The following is an 18,610-nucleotide window of genomic DNA, read 5'->3' on the forward strand; positions in this document are numbered from 1 at the left end:
TTTATTACATGTGTAGAAGTGTGCATGTGCACTGTCATATGGTAACCTTTATTACATGTGTAGAAGTGTGCATGTGCACTGTCATATGGTAACCTTTATTACATGTGTAGAAGTGTGCATGTGCACTGTCATATGGTAACCTTTATTACATGTGTAGAAGTGTGCATGTGCACTGTCATATGGTAACCTTTATTACATGTGTAGCAGTGTGCATGTGCACTGTCATATGGTAAACATTATTACATGTGTAGCAGTCTGCATGTGCACTGTCATATGGTAAATGTTATTACATGTGTAGCAGTGCTCTTTTTACTGACCAGCTTTCATTCCATTTATCTGTCCAATGTCTCTCATCAGCTTCCATGCCTGAGCAGTTGAATATCTGAGCTGCCACCAATGGATTGAGGAAGCAATTTGTGAAGAATCCAAATGCACCTGCTTAATTTGTCTACTAGAATTTTGGATTTCCCTGAGATGTGTGTTGCTATCAGAAACCATTGCAAGACATTGCCCATTGCCACACCATTATGACCTCTCAACATAGGGGATAATAATGAGTTCTGCCTCATTTCATGATGTACAGACCACTGCCATATTGTCAGTCTGTATCAAAATCATACCTTTGGGAAGGCAGTTGTAAAACACCTGCAATGCTAGAAGAACAACTCTCATCTACAAACATTAACGTGTAAATTGGCCTCAAACTATGACAATCTATTTTGGGACACTGTCCCTTCATAATACCCCCCCCCACACACACACACACACTATGGAGCAGGTGTTAGTGGTGTCATGCTTATGTGCTGGAGGAGAACAAAGGAGCACTTTGAAGAATGATGGCCAGATGTCAGCTAGTAAGAGATGTGAGGCACACCTCCACTAGTCATATAGGGAATTGCACAGGATGACGTGTCAAAGACTACCGGACTAAAAGAGTCCACCAGAGAACTTCCAGATAGATCCTGGTCAGAGGACCTACAGATATGGCAGCAGCCATAAGACCTTGCAGGTGAAGGCCTAGAGAAACAGGTGGCCTGTGAGGCTGCAAAACCTAATGGGTCTGAAGATGTAGTGATAATAACCTTGACAGAGGATATTTGGCCATCAGAATGTTAATATTTGGATGGCAACCAATAAACCCCAGAGAATGGACATGTTTTAGAATAGATTTCTCAAAATTCATCATGATCTCCAAGGAGAGGCACAGATGGAGCAAGAAGTCTCTTTCCTGAACTGTGCAAGACCCCCTTGAGATATCCATAAGAGGCCAGTGTCCCACTACAGTAAGTTCCAGAAACCCTTCAACCTGAGCTGAGCTGCTACCACTGTCATACATTTGGTGAACACCTCAAGGTAAGGTGTAGGACTGTAGTGAGACCAAAGGGCAGTGCTCAAAACCGACAGTGTCTGTCTCTCAGATGGAAATGCAGGACCTCATGGAATGTCTGACTTTTGTTATATGATAGTAAACATCCTTGAGGTCCACTGAACACATCCAATAGACCTTCCTCAATAGAGGCTAAATTTACTGTACTGTTATCATCATAACTTGGTCTTCTTGACAAACAAATTTCATCTGCTTAGGTCCAAAATAAGCACAAGGTCCTTAGTTTTCTTAGGCAATCAAGACGAATCTTGAGTAGACCTCAGGTCCAGTGACTTACTTTACTAGCAGCTTTTGAATTACTCTTGCTGCTTATATTTGCTGCTGGAGTGGAATGCCCAGAATTGATTTTTGTCAAAACTTTGAGCAAAGTGTAAAAAGGATCATGTAGCCTCTGATAAGGACTCTCAAGAATCAGGAATCTGTGATGATGGCCTTCCAAACTTGAGGGCAGAAAAACAAGTGCCCTCAACTTCCTCCACAGTGCAGCATCTGGGAAACCCTTCAAGAGCACTAAAAAGACTTGCCTGAGAAAGGCCCCTGAAGTCATGAATCTATGGACCACTTCTCCCCCTGGGGTAGCATCTGTTGAAGTCACAACCTTTGCCCTAAAGGTTACTATCATCTGAAGCATATTGAACAAGCTATTGAGACTTCTGCAATAATAAGCATTTTCCTCTCTTCTAGGTATCTGAGGGTGGAAAATTGGACTCTCTTGGCAGACAATGTCTTGTTATCCTGCTTGCTCCTAGTCAGGGTGTCCTTAACCTTTGGTCGAAACAAGATGGAACCACCAAAGGAGGTATTTAAGAAGGATGTCTTGAAGCAGTCCACAAAGTTACATAAGCACATCAGGGCATGGTGGAAAACTATAATGCCAGTGCCTGCCACTCTGTCTATTTTATCTGATGCATTAAATAAGGAATGCATGGATACATGTGAGATGACAGCATGGTGACTAATTGTGTCTCCATGGACTTGCTAGTCTAAACTGTTGAATAGGATGCCACTGACTCTAAAACTTTCTTAATCAAGTCCCTTTGAAATCTGGTCAGGTGTGCGAAATAGTTAATTGCATGGTGGGCAAAAGTGACTGAAGCATAAGGGTGCATCCTAAATGTGTCCATTGTCTATCCTCTGAACAGAAAGCCAAGAACAGACACATTCTCCACTGAGAGCTTTCTTGGTGGCTGTGGTTTCTATGATGGTATCAGCTACTGGCACAGTAAAATCTTATCTGGCTACTTAGGGATAGGCTCTACCACAGCAGATTTTCACCATATCTTCCCAGACACCAAATCAATGAGTACATTGAAGTGGGTACCAGCTGGACCATGGACATGCCTGCATTGAATGGCTCACGAAAGACTGACTTCTCAGGAAAAGAGGCTTCTGTGGTATAAATTCCCTTCTATCTCATTAATTCCAGGAAGTCAACAAAAGAGGGATCATCAGGGAGAGATTTTAGAGAACCTTCCCTCCATCAAGTTCAGAGTCCTCAGTAAACAGCCCAGTGCTGGGGTTTGTCCAAATCATGGACCCTAATCAGTGAAGACTAGACCCAAAGGGGTGAAGGCACTGATGAGAAATCCAGATCAGATCCTGGCCAATAGGAAGAAAAGGTGATTGATACTGACAGAACACCAGTGCCACAGTCAGGAGGGGCTTGCATATCTGAAAGTCAGGACTGGTGTGATTCCAATGCTGGTGCTAAAAGAACCAGGAACTGGAATTGAGAAGGTGATGAAGTCAGATCTAAAGAAAGAGTCACAGAAGCAGAGGGTCTTTGGGTCTCCTGGCCTGGCTCTTCAGTGGCTGAGAACTCTGGCAGCCATTTCCTGATTTCCTTTACCTTTTCTTTCTCTTCTTTGTTTCTGTCTTCATCTTTATCTTCCTTCCCTATCTCTTGAGATCTTTTAGCTGAAGACGGTGAACCAACAGAAGGAGACCTTGCCAAGGAAGAGGTGGGAAGGAGTCCATTCATCCCTAACTTGGCATGTCCATCTGCTAGTGTCCTAGTTTCAAAAGAGACAAGGGCCTCACAGTCTTAGTGTCAAGATGGGCTGCCCCCCTAGCAGTATACACACTAGGGTGCAGCTTGTGACTGCAGGCAACATATTTAAAAAAGCATTTTAACTCTTCTCAGACATATTGTGTAGAAAACAAAAGCTTGGTCACTGTAGTCAGACGTATATCTCAAAAGCACATTAAACACACTAACACTCCTTATGTGAAGAAAAATGGCTACTAGTACCAACACAGGCTAATAATAATGAGGAACCCCCCGGGAAAGTTAAGCACTCCAGGAAGTATAGACATGAGAAAAAATGGCCTATCCACAAAACACGCACCACTGAGAAAATGGCCAAGGTTATAAAACCCTGAAAAATACACACAAGTGAAATCCCCAGGAAATGGGAGAGAATAAAAAACATAACTTTAAGTCAAGTTACTACAAAAAAGTAATAACCATAAGAAAATTCACTAGGAAATACATATTTCCAATGGAGCACTGGAGACCACATCCATTACAGAAGACAAGCAAATGAGATGTGAGGAGATCAAGTAATGCATTGCATTGCATTGTGGGATGGAGGTGGGGCTTTGGAGTCAAGAGTCTGAAGTGACAGCCATGGATTTGATCAAATCCGATAATCCATGACTTGAAGAGGATGGAAAAGACAACATTGGATCAGTTCTTACCTAGAGTGCAAATTTGCATCTTTGTATGTGATATATTAACAGTGTACTATATAAGTGGGCTTGTGCATGTGTTCATTGAAAGAACATTTCAGCCTCTAATCCATCCGCATTTCTGTTTTAGACAGCAGTTACATTCCACTAACACATTTTAGAAAGAGAAGAGTTGGGAGACATTTCTTCTTTCATCTCTCTATCTGTTCACGCATTCACTCATGAATTTATTAATTCATTCTTTTACCAGGCAGATGAAAATATCTTTACAGATTCTTTTCAGTACCAGTCTAGACCAGGTAGGCATAACTACAAAGACCACAACATAGGGCAGAAAAAAAAAACAAACATAAAGAAAATATACACAGCACAAACCTGACATGTACATGTAGTCAGTATCAACTGTTCATTCAAATAAATTATAATCTCAGAGTTAACTATACTGTAGTGCATGGAGTGTTCTGATTATGCTACTAGATCATGAATGAGATACGCTTTTTTAAGCAACTTTGTCATGTATCAAACTGTTGTTTTGCACCCCATAACAATAGCTAAGATCAGGTCTGCTCATCACTGTACCTCTAAATTTCTTTGCTTTAGAATTCTGGACAAATCCAGAAGTGATGCCAAAATAAAGGACCAAAATCAAAAACAGTGTTCAAATATTGCTCCAGTTCACATAAAAATTAACCGAACAATGCAGTTTTGCATCAAAATGCATTGTATTTTCTGTTCATTATGAAGTATGAAACTTCAGTGTCTAGTATTATTGACTAACTCAAATGATTAGACAGAAAATTAAAAATGTTATCAAAAACAAGACCATAATGTGAGGCAAAATCAGGACTCCTCTGCAAAATAAGGGATAGTTGACAGGTATATTCATCAGCACACCTGAGATGGAAAACAACTATGAACATCAGAGTAAGTGCTGCCACACAAAGTGGAAGCCTTGACACATAAATTAAATAAGATTGAAACCTTATAAAAATATTAATTTCAAAACCACACCTGCAAAACATTTCACTAAAAATATGTTATAATTAAGTGAAGGCAGTGTCAGTGACACAACAGGTAACACAATCACAGCTATTTGATAGAAGCTTAGAAGGATGTGGTTTTATTCCCATCCCAGGTGACTGGATTAATTTAACACTATTAACAATGAAGTGCACCATCCTTTGGATGAGACATTAAAATGAGGCCACATCTGCCTAAGTCAGTGGTAGCTCAGATGGATGTAAAAAAAAATCCCATGACACTTCAAAAAATAGTGGTAATTTCTCTGGTGTCCTAGTCAAATTTCTCCTAGTCAGTATAAATACCACCTTGTGGATCCCCTACAAAGTGATCACTAGCCTAGTGGGACTAACCCATTAAACATACATAAAAAAGTCCATTAAAAGAAACTCCCCATTAATAATGTGCACACTAAATTACATTAAAAAGTATTTACCAGAGATACTTATTTACTTTTCTTCAGAAACTTCTGTTGATTCACCTGCAAAGACAAACAAGTGCAGAAATGAAATTGCTGAAGTAAAAGTAAGATTCACACATATGCTCACAGAAGAAGCACACAAGTGGTCGTGTAAGAAACACACAAGTTAGTGGCAAGCAACACAATTATTTGCTGCTACTTGCTCTAAATCCCAATAGCATGATCTCCTGTAACTATAGAGTCCTCTCATCAGCTGACCCTATAAAACTGTATAACCTTAACAGAACCTTAACTCTAACCCTAAAACTCTCAGTTCCTCTTCACCCAACTCTATAAAACTGTATAACCCTAATCCAGAGAAGATGGTCATAACATCCCTGTATTCTTCCCTTATAAGATCGATTATTGAATACAATGCCCCTTTCGGCATGTACCTCACAAAGCGCATCTGGCAGCTGAAGAGACCACAGAGATTCCTCACCCAGAGAATCCAGGGCCTCAGACATCTACCCTACACATATAGGCTAAAAGCCCTGTGCCTCTACTCAATCTCCTACAGACTCCTCAGAGGTGACCTCTGTCTGGCACACAAAGTAATCTCAAACCCCACCCTGATGGAACTGCTGCATGTCCGCAAGTCAAGCTCCACTCAAGTAACCCACACGCGAGACCTCAAACTGGTCTGTGACATCAATAGAACTTGTTGGTGGGACAGATTTGTGTCTCAGAGACTCCCCCTTTAGTGGAACAGACTCCATCTCCAAGTAAACCAGAGTACATCATTAAACCTTTTTAATCGCGACTTGGATAACTGGATGGGGAACAGAAAATACACTTTTCTAATTTCTCCAAATCTTTTGGGTTTCTAATACCATGACCAGAATGGACTCCATTCCTAAGTCAAAGTATGATTAAAGTTCATGAAATTAGTATTGTTTCAATCTTTGATGTCAGCCAACAGTGCTCTTCGCAGCACCCGCAATGTGCCCAGTAATGACTCTTTCTGCAATTCACACAGGGTTACATGGATTGGTAACATATTGAAATATGATTGCAAATTCTTTTTTATATGACCCATTGCTTCTACTACTATTGGAACTGTCTGTGTATCTTTTTTCCACATTGCTCTCATTTCTGCCTGCAGATACTCGTATTTTATGACTTTGTGCCTCTCTGTACGCAAGACACTATAGTCACTGGGTGTGGCGATTTCAATGATCAATGCTACTTTTGTCTTCTTTTCTTGGACCACTATATCTGTTTTTTTAGCATCTGTCTTTTGAACTGTTAGTAATGGGTGATCCTATGTGATACAACCTTCATCATTTTCTATGATGCTTTGTGGCTCATGTTTCCAGTGTTTTTTAGCCACTTCGATACCATAATGTTTGCACAATCCCCAGTGCAACAGTCTTGCCACATTATTATGCCTTACAGTATACAGTCCTTCTGCCATTAGTGCATCGCAACCAGCAACAAGGTGTGTGACTGTTTCCAATTCGGCCTTACAAAACCTGCATTTGTCTGTTTCTCCCAAATGTTCAATGGATTTTGTAAACCAACATGTATGTAGCCCACTATCTTGGACTGCCAATATTAACCTTTCATTTCTTGGTTTGAATTTGCCTCTCCTTAATCCCTGGGATTCCACCTATGTCCCTGCTGGACAGTGGCATAGGGTGCTGACTTGTTGAAACATGGGCTAAATTCTTGGCTAGGCTTTTAACGGCCTCAGGGCCAATAGCCTAGTAACTTCCTATGATCCTATGATCCTATGAACAGAACCCTAACAATAAAACTCCCTCCCAGTTCCCAACTAAGTCCCTGCTCCTTACCCTAAAATTCATTACCCCCAACCTAAAATCCACAAGCACTCTGTGAATCTAAAACTCCAACCTTCCATTCCCTAATCTAAATTCCCTTTCTACTTACTAACCCCAAAACTCCTTTCCCGTACTCTAGCCATAAAATCCCTCTCCCACTCCTTAAACCTAAAACTTCTTCCCAATCGATACCTGAATCTACACTCCCACCTCTGCTAACCCCCACCCCCATGGCTACCACACTTCACTCCAATTTAAATAATGTATCTGGGTAAGGTACGGCAGCTGCTTGTACAGTTCATATTCCTGTTCAAAAACTAGTGGCAGGTTACATGAGCTACAAGACACTTGAGTCCCTGATGTTAGGATAGTTTTTTTCAGTACTTGGGGCTTAAGCATATCTAGTAGAGCCACACATATAAAAACTTGTGAGGCTAATTAAAAAACTAATAGAACCACTATGAGAAAAAATACTTCAGACAGCTGAAGCTTAACGACATGCCAACAGAAAAAAAAAATAACTGACAAGACACACTCCACTAAAAATGAAAAAAAGAAAAATGAAAATACAGGTGTGTGTGTGTGTTTTATATATATATATATATATATATATATATATATATATATATATATATATATATATATATATATATATATATATATATATATATGATTCCCCTACAGAAGCTCGAAGTTTCAAAACTTCAAACTTCAAAAGGCCGAGACCATAACATTGAAGTTTTGAAAAATTCAAACTTGTTGAATGGAGATTGCTGTACAGCACAGAATGGGGTATTTACTGTTTTTCTCACTGTAGTGTGATCTTGAACTTGGTATATTTATTTAGCAGGGCGTGTGGGGGGTACCGGTGGGCTTGCCCCCCCCCCGCTGCAAAAATGTAAAAAATAAAATTTATTTGATTTTTTTCTTTATTGGTTTTTCAAAGTTTCAAAACTTTGGTCTAATGGTCTCGGCTGTCTGAAGTTTGAAGTTTTGAAACTTCAGGCTTCTGAAATAAATCCATATGTATATATATATATATATATATATATATATATATATTGGAAAAAAAATACAAGTAGAGTGCAAACCTTAATCACAAAGAGAACTACAAAAAAGAAGAAAAGAAAAACTGTCATATGAAACAATTTCAACATACAAATGCTTAACAGTCAAAAAAGAACATAAAAGAAAATAAGACATAAAATGGCTACACAGCTATCTAAAAAACTGACAGACAGACCAACAGAAAAAATCAATACAGAATAATGACATCAAGCAATATCAGAGTTTATGTGCAAATGAAAAAGAAAAGTTTACAAAGTATAGGCAGATATTTATAGATATTCCATAGTAACATAGATGAATTTATGGAAACAAAATACACTTTCCAGGCCAAAAAAAAAAAAAAAAAACTCAGAAATGGGAAAAGGAAACAAACCCATGCAAGTGCAGCTACTATTTCTTGTAAATTCTGAAAAGCTGCATCCAAAAGGCAGTAGGAACGCACAATGCAGAAGCCTCTCTTAACATTATATATTTTTAAACTAATTGTAGTATAATCTTCAAACATTTAACAATTTAACTTAAACAAAAATGAATGATATCTACAATACAGTAAAAGACAGACAAAAACAAGAACTGGATAAAACTCTAAAAGGCATGCAACATAAAACCATAAATATATGAAAACAAGTCTTTCCCCAAAAGGCTCAGTAACAGCATAAATAATACCCAGCACAAAAACCTAAAGAAATATGAAATGAAGATACACCTTTCTGCTTAGCACCAAGCGTCAGCTACTAGCAATGAGCATCAGTATGGGCCATGACAATGATAATAGGAACAAAAAACACAATATAACACTTTGATGAAAACACAAACTATAAGCAGAACTACTTGACTAAAGGAAAATTGCAAATCACTCCACAAGGAAATCATCCATATGGATACTAGTAGACAAAAATGGTCCATAAAACATTCAACAAATCTCTGGTCACAAAAGTTTACAAAAATAAACAACTACAACTCCTGATCAAAATTAAAGAAAAAGAAAAATTCAGAACAATTACCAGTTTCATGGGTAAGTACTAATCATTATGCCAAACCCCAGCAAAGAAAAATAACAGAAAATACAACAAAAGAAGATACAGTAAAATACCAACAATACAACAATTACACAAAAACAAAAAATACTATCTGCTATCACACCCAATCAGCTTCAACCTCATTGGAGAAAATAGCACATTCAATTTAAAAGTAGCCATAGAAGTAAACAATTACTTCAGTAAACCAAAACATCTGATGAAGATTAAATGAGATAAGAAATAATTTTGAAACTTACTTAAATGTATAAAAACATTCTAAGAATATCACTGGGTTCTTTCCTTTCAGAATCTACTCAAGACAACACAAAGAAACAGAAACTTCACAAAGAACATTTCAAACAACTGAAACAAGAAAAAAGGATGACTAACAATGCATCTTACATAATAATCTAGATAAAAATAAAGTGCTTCCAAAGATATATGGTAAATAAAGTAAATTATACATAACAGAGCACGTGCACAAGAGTCAGTTTCTATTATACAAAAACTTCAACAAATACTCAACCAAGCTAGAGTCTTCAGTGTGTAATGCAAATTACACCTTAAGCACGTACCAGTGTTTCAGCTACATGGCTTCTGAATGCCCATGACTTTTCAGTTTTTGCTTTTTAAGTTTGTACCGGTGCATTCAGGCCAACAAACCTAAATCTCACTAGTTATAGGCATGCCATGTTGCTGACTGTTTTGTGACCTCATAGGTACAGCATAGGTAGATTTCTTGGCTATACTTTAGAAATGCAGGGTTTAAAACCCAGTAGGATGACCACAAACATTAAGGTGTCTGCAAAATCTCCCAAACAACATCCAAGCAAAGGGTACAAAGGCTACAGACAAACAATTCAATTCTATCATATAGTGCACATATAATGAATATAAATTGTGCAAAGAACTAAAAAATACAAAAAGCTTCATGCACTGCTACAAAGAATAATGATCAGGTGTCTTACCACGGCCAGTTTGTCAAGTGATCTGGAAATGGATGTAAAGACTTACCCTTTGAGCATCATGAACACATAACAAACTGGTTATGATAAGACACCTGATCATAATATTCCAAGTTTCAGTTTAGCAGGTAGGCATCAAAGAGTAATTCATCTGTGGAAGGAGAAAATTGGAAAAATGAGTAATGAGAAAATTATGCACAATATAAAATATTATCTCACTTACAGTTAGGCTTTAGACAATTATGTAAATTGTTAGTGCATCACAAGATACAGCACTACATTTGATTTGTTAACTGCCAGGAGAAAAAAATAAGCCTGTCTAGTTTGACCTTTTAAGTGGCTTAACATTCTATTTTCTTTTCATTCTTATGTTCTCCTTAGTTTTTTCCACCTATCCTATGCCCACATATAAACTTCGGTAGGTTACCGCTTCATCAGCCATTCTGGTAGTTTATTCCATAGGCCAACAACTCTCTCTGTGAAAAAGTACTTTCAGGGATCCAGGGTATAGCAGTTAGTCTCATCAATGTGCTACTGCTGTCCTTCCTCCCTCCTCTGTCCATCCTGTTAAGCACATACTTTCTACAATGTGATGTAATGCACATTTTGTAGCTTATCAGCATTACCTAAACAAATATCCAAATATGCAAATGTGCAAAGCGGGTTTATGTAAGATAAACAAAAGTCTATCTTAGCAAACGCTCTAATAACTGAAAATTCTGGACCTCAAACTCACAGCCCCCCACACCCCCCGGTAAATATATATACTAACTCCGAGATCACACTACAGTGAGGAAAGGGCAAATATTCTAATCTTCACTGCACCACATCTCACAAAAAGCATATCGAGGTCCGGGATTTTCGATTATTAGAGCGTTAGCTAAGATAAACCTTTGTTTATCTAATATAAACCGTGCAAAGCTATGGAAAGAATCATTTTGGAAATGATAAACAATGACACAGAAAACCTTCAGACTCTATATCCAGTCCCTTGGTATCATCAGTGGTAGGCCATGCTTATTCCATAGTGTGGACTTCTTTCAGAAGGTCACTGAATCTACATACACAGGCAAGACAGTGCACACTGCCTACCTTGACCTGCCCAAAAGTATTCAACATAATACCTCACTCAAGGATTGCAAATAAACGCACAGAAGTTACGCATAAACCCATATGTCACCTATATATATATATATATATATATATATATATATATATATATATATACATATATATAATATATGCACACGCACACACACACACACACACACACACACACACACACACACACACACACACACAGACATACACACACTCATATATAGGTTATTGCTCACACTGGTTAGGTATACTTAGAGTGTGTTGTTTGTGTTGTCCAGAATAGATGGGATGTAGAAATAATTTGTGGATATGAGGCTCCAGGGGGTCAATTACAGTTGCTGATGGTTAGTGAAGAGATATGTTTTAAGTAAGCTTTTGAAGGAGGGTGTGGAGTTTTGTAGTCTGAGGTCAGGGAGAAGGTTGTTCCATATTTTTGCTATTTCATGAGCAAATACTGATTCCCCAGAGTTGTTTTTGCATGTGATGGTTTCAATTAAGGCTTTGTTGGAGGAGTGAAGTTGTCTAAAAGAAAAAAACAAGAACCACAAGTAGTGAAGGTAGAGGCACAGAAACCACACAAATCAAAGTCCAAACCACAAATCCAGTTTATTGATAGCAAAAATAAACCAAATGCAGTCAAGCGCTTTCGTCTTTAGCAAAGACTTCTTCAGAACTGCTTGACCTGGTTACCTCCAACCTTAAATAATCCTAATACATCATGTGATCAACATGTGATCAAACATTCACATGACTCAACTTTAGTTTAGTGAATACATTGATTATAAAACTTCAACAAGTATTGTTGTGAATATCAAGTTAAATTGCATGAAAAATTAACATAAGTATAAAAATTAAAAATAAAAATGTTGAGAACAAAAATGGTAAAAAAGTCAGTGTTAGGTATAATACAACAACATTCATTCAATTCATTCAAACCAGGGAGGGTAAGGGGATCACCAAAGTTGTCTTTTTGAATTGTAGAAGTTCAGCATGCCAGTCAGGTCAGGGTTTTTCTCGGGATAGTACAGAATTAGATGAGCTAGGCTGAGTTGATGGCACCTTAATAGTTTCAGAAATTCAAGCCAGTGCAAGGCTTGTAAGGAAAGGTAGTGGTGGGATCATGATTTGGCATTGGTAACGAATCTAGCAATTTAGTAGTAACAGATGGAAAGTTTACTAAGGTCAGTTTTGTAAAGATTAGTTAGAATTGGGGTGCATAAAGTAGAGTAGATAGGAGGTGGGTCTTGGCTATTGCAATTCGAGACTCAGTGGTTATTTTATTTATTTAACATTTGTTAACTGGGAAAGTTCGACTTGGAACGAAGCCAATTCTCAGTGGAGGCCCAGAGAGAAATGTATGTTTTTGTAACGTGGGAGAAAACCAGAGCACCCAAAGAAAATCCATACGAATGCAGGGAGGACATGCAGACTCCACACAAAAGGCACCCCAGCCGAGAATTGAACCAGAGATCTTCTTGCTGTGAGGTGACAATGCTACTGCTGCACCACTGCGCCGGTTAGATTACTTTTACAGCAATAGAGGGAACCTAGCTTTTTGTGGACTTTAGTGATGGTTGTTATGTGCTTTGTAAATCTGAGTTGCTGTTCAATGGTAACTCCTAGGAGTTTAGTCTCAGTGACGGGTGATTTGGGTTTAGCTGGCGGAGAGTATAGAGAAGATAAGGCTGCTCATTTTAGTAGAGTGGAATAGCATTAGTTGTGTTTTCTTGGGATTTATTGTGAGTTGTGAGTTGTTAAGCCAGTTCTCTATTTCAGAGAAGGCTTCTTGGGCTTTTTGTTGGAGAAGTTGAATGTTGGGTGCAGAGCATATGAGAGTCGTGTCGTCAGCGTATTGGACTATGTCGGCTTTAGAGGTAGCGGAGTGTTGTTGGTTTGTGAAGATATTAAAAAGAAGGGATCATAGGACTGATCCTTGTGGGACACCTAAGGAGGTTGGGAGTGGGGGGGTTGAGAGTTATGAAACAATCAAAGGCAGATAGCAGACTACAGTACAACAGTTGCACACTGAAACAGTATAGCGCAAATTAGTAATGATGCAGTCGGAAATGTCAGTAATAATACAATTGCAACAGCATAACAGTTAACAAAACACTTTAACCTGACAAATCCAAGCATATGAGCAACAACATGCAAAAGAAACCAGATAAAATCCTTATGTAATAATAATAACTGAGATACGATTGGTAATAAAGTTACAAATTGAGTTTTATTTGATGATTTCCTTTAATTTCAATCATTTATTTACGTTTGCTAACCTGGTAGTGTCCAACAGGGCAAGTAGCCCATTTTCAGTGGAGACCCCAGGGAGAAAAGCTCCAGAACAGTTACAATTAGTTAAGAGTGCAAGTAGTCATGAACACAAAGTTAAGCAAAAAAAAAGCAATTAATGAAGTTACATAAGAAACAGTTAGTCCTGAGCACAAACATTAGCAAAAAATGCAATTATCAAAGTTGCAAAGAGGCAATTAGTCATGAAAAACAAAAGCACATACTAATAATATAATACAGAGATATGCATAATCTTTGCTGTTAATAAATTGGGAAGTTCCAGCCAGTTCAATTGAAGAACAAAGCAATTACGAGTTTTATGAGGTTGACTGACAGGAAACTTAGCTATTTTGTTGTAGGAGGACTCTAGGTTATTAAGGTCAGCCTTACATAGGTTGGTGAAGATATGTGAGCAGTAAAGCAAGGTAGATATTAAGTGAGATCTAGCTGCAGTTAGTTTGGCTTGCTGTGTAAGGTATGGTTTGGCCTTATAAAGAGCTCCAAGCTTGGTGTGGACTTTTTTGATTGTTAGAGAGATGTGTTTATCAAATTTTAGTCTATCATCTGTAGTAACTCCTAGGAGCCTGGTCTGATTAGTAGGTTCAATTTTTGTGCAGTTAGAGGAGTGAAAAGAGAGAGATAGCGAGGTGAGCTTGGATGATTTGTTTGTGAAAATCATTAACTTAATCTTTAGGATGAGTTGATGGTTGGAGAGGTAATTTTCAATGTCCAGGAAAGATTTTTGCATTTTGTGTTGAAGGGAGGGGGGGGCTGAGCAGGTAAGCAGGAAATCATATGCATATTGGATGATAGTGGCAAGTTGGGTGGAGAAATTTAGGTTGCTGGTAAATATGACAAAGCGGAGGGAACCGGATATGGATCTTTGGGGTACCCCAGTGAATACTGGTAGTAGTGGGGAGAGTTTGTTCTCCCATTTTGTAGCCTGTTGTCAGTTAGACAGATAGCTGTGGAACCATGTTAGTGATGATGAATTTAGTATATATGTTGCGAGTTTGTTAAGTAGCAGTTGGTGGGATACAATGTCAAAGGCTGTTGATGTATCCAGGAAAATTACTGAGACTAGCTGTCTTTCATTTTTGAGGTGATGAATAATATCAGTAAAGATTATTAGTGCTGTGTTTGTACTATGTTTAGGTCTGAAGCTGTGCTGAGAGGTGGATAGTAGGTTGTTAGTGGTGAGGTGATTCAGGAGTTGTTGGTGTATACATTTTTCTAGGATTTTGGCAATGGGAGAGAGGACGGCAATGGGTCAGGAGTTTTGAAATATCGCTAGAGGGGCCACCCTTGTGAAGGAGTTTGATGTGAGAAATTTTCTAGAGGTGAGGCACATACTGTTCTAAGACAGAGAGACTGATTAGAATAGATATGGGGTAGGTAATGGATGGAGTAGCTACTTTAAGAAATTTGACGGGTAGATGGTTGGCAGCAAGACAGCAGGGTTTTAGTTTACTTAGGAATTTTTTTATGTAAGTAATTTGAATGGGTTCAAAGGAGAAAGAGTTTGTATTCTCAGTGGTAGGGGAGGTGGTCTGTGAGTGGCAGGTTTTGTTTGCTGTCTAAGGAGGAGGTGATAGAGTTGATAAAGTGAGAGTTGAACTCTGAGGATAAGGGCTCAGAGCTATTAAGATGTGGAGGGAGCAGGGGTGAAGGTTTTAGCAGGGTTAAGGAGGTGGTTGATATTTTACCAGTTTAATAGTTTGGAAAGAGGAACATAAAAAAGTGTGACAATGGAAGATGAATAATCCAGTTATAAGCTTGCAAATTGTCAGACATGAAAGTTACAATCTGCATGCTGTTGGGTCAGAGTATATCCATTTAATAGAATTTCAATATTATAGACAGCTCAAACAACATGGCAATCGACTTAATGACGATGACTTCCAGAAACCTGAGTCAGTCCCAGGTTTGCAGAATGTACATGTGAAAAATAGAGCTGATTCTGTTTGGGTTCAAATGTAGTAATAGCTAGATCACTTGTATATAGGATTGTAAGAATTCTGGATAAGTCAGACTGTAGATCAGTAATAAAAAGGGAGACTTATGTCTCTTTTCAGAGGTCGTGAGTGCTGGGGAACAAAAGGCACCAAGCTTCTTCACTGCCATAATCCTGTTGAAGAGACAGTGGGAGAACATTCCAGATCTGCTATTTGTTGCAGAAACAGAACATGAATAATTAAATCTAAAGATGCAGTTTAAGGTCTGTGAATGGGGTACCATTTGAATCTTTAAGACTTGCAAATGTGAGTCTGAAATCTGTGATCATTAGAATGTAAAATACATGCTATGTGCACTAGGGTCAAGATTAACATATCAAAGAGCATTCAACTTACTAGGAAATAATACAAGATTGAAGTTATGAGTTATAACATTCAGTTTTTACATATAAATAACAGCACCCCAAAGCTGGAACTGCGATGGGTACAAAGCTTCCCTGCAGAAATGCTTTGAGCAGGATTACACTGAGATTCATTGCTCAAAGTTTTTAAAGTTGTTTGCAGTTGTAGGACTCACATTTTGTGGGTCTGACATTTTTCATTTACTACAATGAACAGAGTCCTCATTCATTTCTTGTAATTATCTTCGAGGAAATAGAATCTGTCTGATGGTAGGCCCTGCCGGACTTACTTCAGTAACATGCTTGATTTTTTTTTTTAATTATTAAAAAATACTGTTTTAGTTTGCAGATGTAATGGTTTGTTTTATAATTTTGTCTAAAATTACTTAACTACATATTATAATTCTGAGCATTCTATGTCAACTTATACTTACATTGTCATTTTCTAAATGTATTTTTACTTTGCCATATGTACTGCATCTTCTTTGTATCTAATTTTTACTTAATACAATCTTGCTTGCTACTCATTTTACTTGCATTGTATTTGTTTCTTGTGCTTGCTTATATGGAAATTTTCTCCCTGGGCCTTCACTGAAAACAGACCTGTATCCAGTCAGAATTTCCCGGTAAACAAATGTAAATAAATAAATACATTTTAATTTATTTACTTGGCAATTAGGCAGGTACAATCCTTTTCAGGATGGTCCCAATCCATCTGACACACACATGCATGGTATGTATAACTTAAGCATGGATGTGCGAATTATTAAATATGGACTGTTTACTTTTGTGTTATCGTTGTCAGCTGATTACTGAAATGGTACATTCCATAATCCAAACTGATGTACAAGTCTGGCTATAAGAGCATATCATACTATAACATTTCTAATCAGCATATATGATAGCTCTCCAAATAAGAGAATGTAGGAGAAGGCCGAGGGTAGTCGATTATGCATTCTGCTATTTTTTGTTCTGTAAATTGAACATATTCTTACTGTTTTTGATAAGATTTTTTTATACAGGCATGCAAATGAGAAGCCTCATATTTTTTTTTAGAAAGTGAAAGAGAGCTTTTGAGTTGATTGCATATTCTTTGGAGGCCCAGTGTGATGTTCAGCTTTTAATTGAGAAGGACATTTAATTCAGGTTTCATTTTAAAATTCATTGTTTTCTCTGGGTGTTTACTAGCCATTTACTTATCAATTGCCTCTGTCAGACAACCTGCATGCAGCTGGGAAAAATACATATAACTGAAAGCCTTATTCATTTTACATACTTGCTTCGGCCAAGGGAAGAGAAGAGGGACTCTGTGTGTGAATGAGAAAAGGAGTTTAGAAATGTCAATAATTACTACCTCAGGGCAAATAAGATCAAAGGTGTGGTATGGAATCTGGAATAGGTATCAGTAAAACTTCATGAAAGCTTACAAACTTTCACACCTCATGCAGACTACAGTGTTAGAGTGGCATTTTGCAGAAAAAATATCCAGTCATTTAAGGTAACATAGATATGTGAGTGTGTGTGTGTGTGTGTGTGTGTGTGTGTGTGTGTGTGTGTGTGTGTGTGTGTGTGTGTGTAGATAAAAGTAATATTTTTCAGATGTATTTTGAGAAAACAAGTGTTTAAATAACATGACCATAGTCACCATACAGAAGAGGAACAATTCCATGGTACATCCCATTTTTCTATGAGTGCAGCATATAAGTACTTATAAATGGGCAAATAAAAAATTATTAGGTTCATAGAAAGGAAAAACACTTGAACACCCATTTAAGCAATAATCCATAAATATACGTGGATATATCAGGATTTCCCCACGGTTGGTGTGGTTTGATCATCAGGGAGAAACCAGAGTGATTAAACAAAGCCAACTGTGGGTGAATTCTAATATAACCATAAGCAGGAGTGGAATATTGCCAGTACACAATGACATTATTTAAGAAAGAAATTGTTTACCTTTCTTAAATTGTGGGCAGGATTCACGAAGGCTTGCACAGAGTGTAAGAGGCGTGTAAGACTCCATGCAAGCCTCGCGATCCAGAAACAGCCCGAAACTCCGTGTAACAGACCAGCTAAAATGTCTCTTACACGGACTGGGCGTGGATATGCTAAATACCTCACTTGCAGCCGAAAGGTATGCAAATGAGGTATATTAGCAATCCACGAAGCAGAAACCAGCCCGTGTAAGAACCGCTTTAGCTGCAGAAATGTACTCAGTTGACAACTGAGTACATTTCTGCAAAAATCACAATGAAGCCATGTCAGCTCCAAATAAAGGGTGCATATGTGTCAGGCAGCATGCCAATGGCCAAATATGTGGCCATTGGCAAGGTAACCCGATGCAAATATAAAAAAAAAAATATTTTGTTTCGGCGATCGCCGATGTTTAAAAGCAGCGCAGCCCCACGCAAATGGGCTGCGCTGTATAAAACATAAAAATGAAGGTTATAAACCCACAAATGTGGGTTTT

The sequence above is a fragment of the Protopterus annectens genome, chromosome 1.part1 (genome assembly GCF_019279795.1).
Source record: "Protopterus annectens isolate FY-2018-M chromosome 1.part1, PAN1.0, whole genome shotgun sequence".
In the NCBI taxonomy this organism is placed as follows: Eukaryota; Metazoa; Chordata; order Ceratodontiformes; family Protopteridae; genus Protopterus; species Protopterus annectens.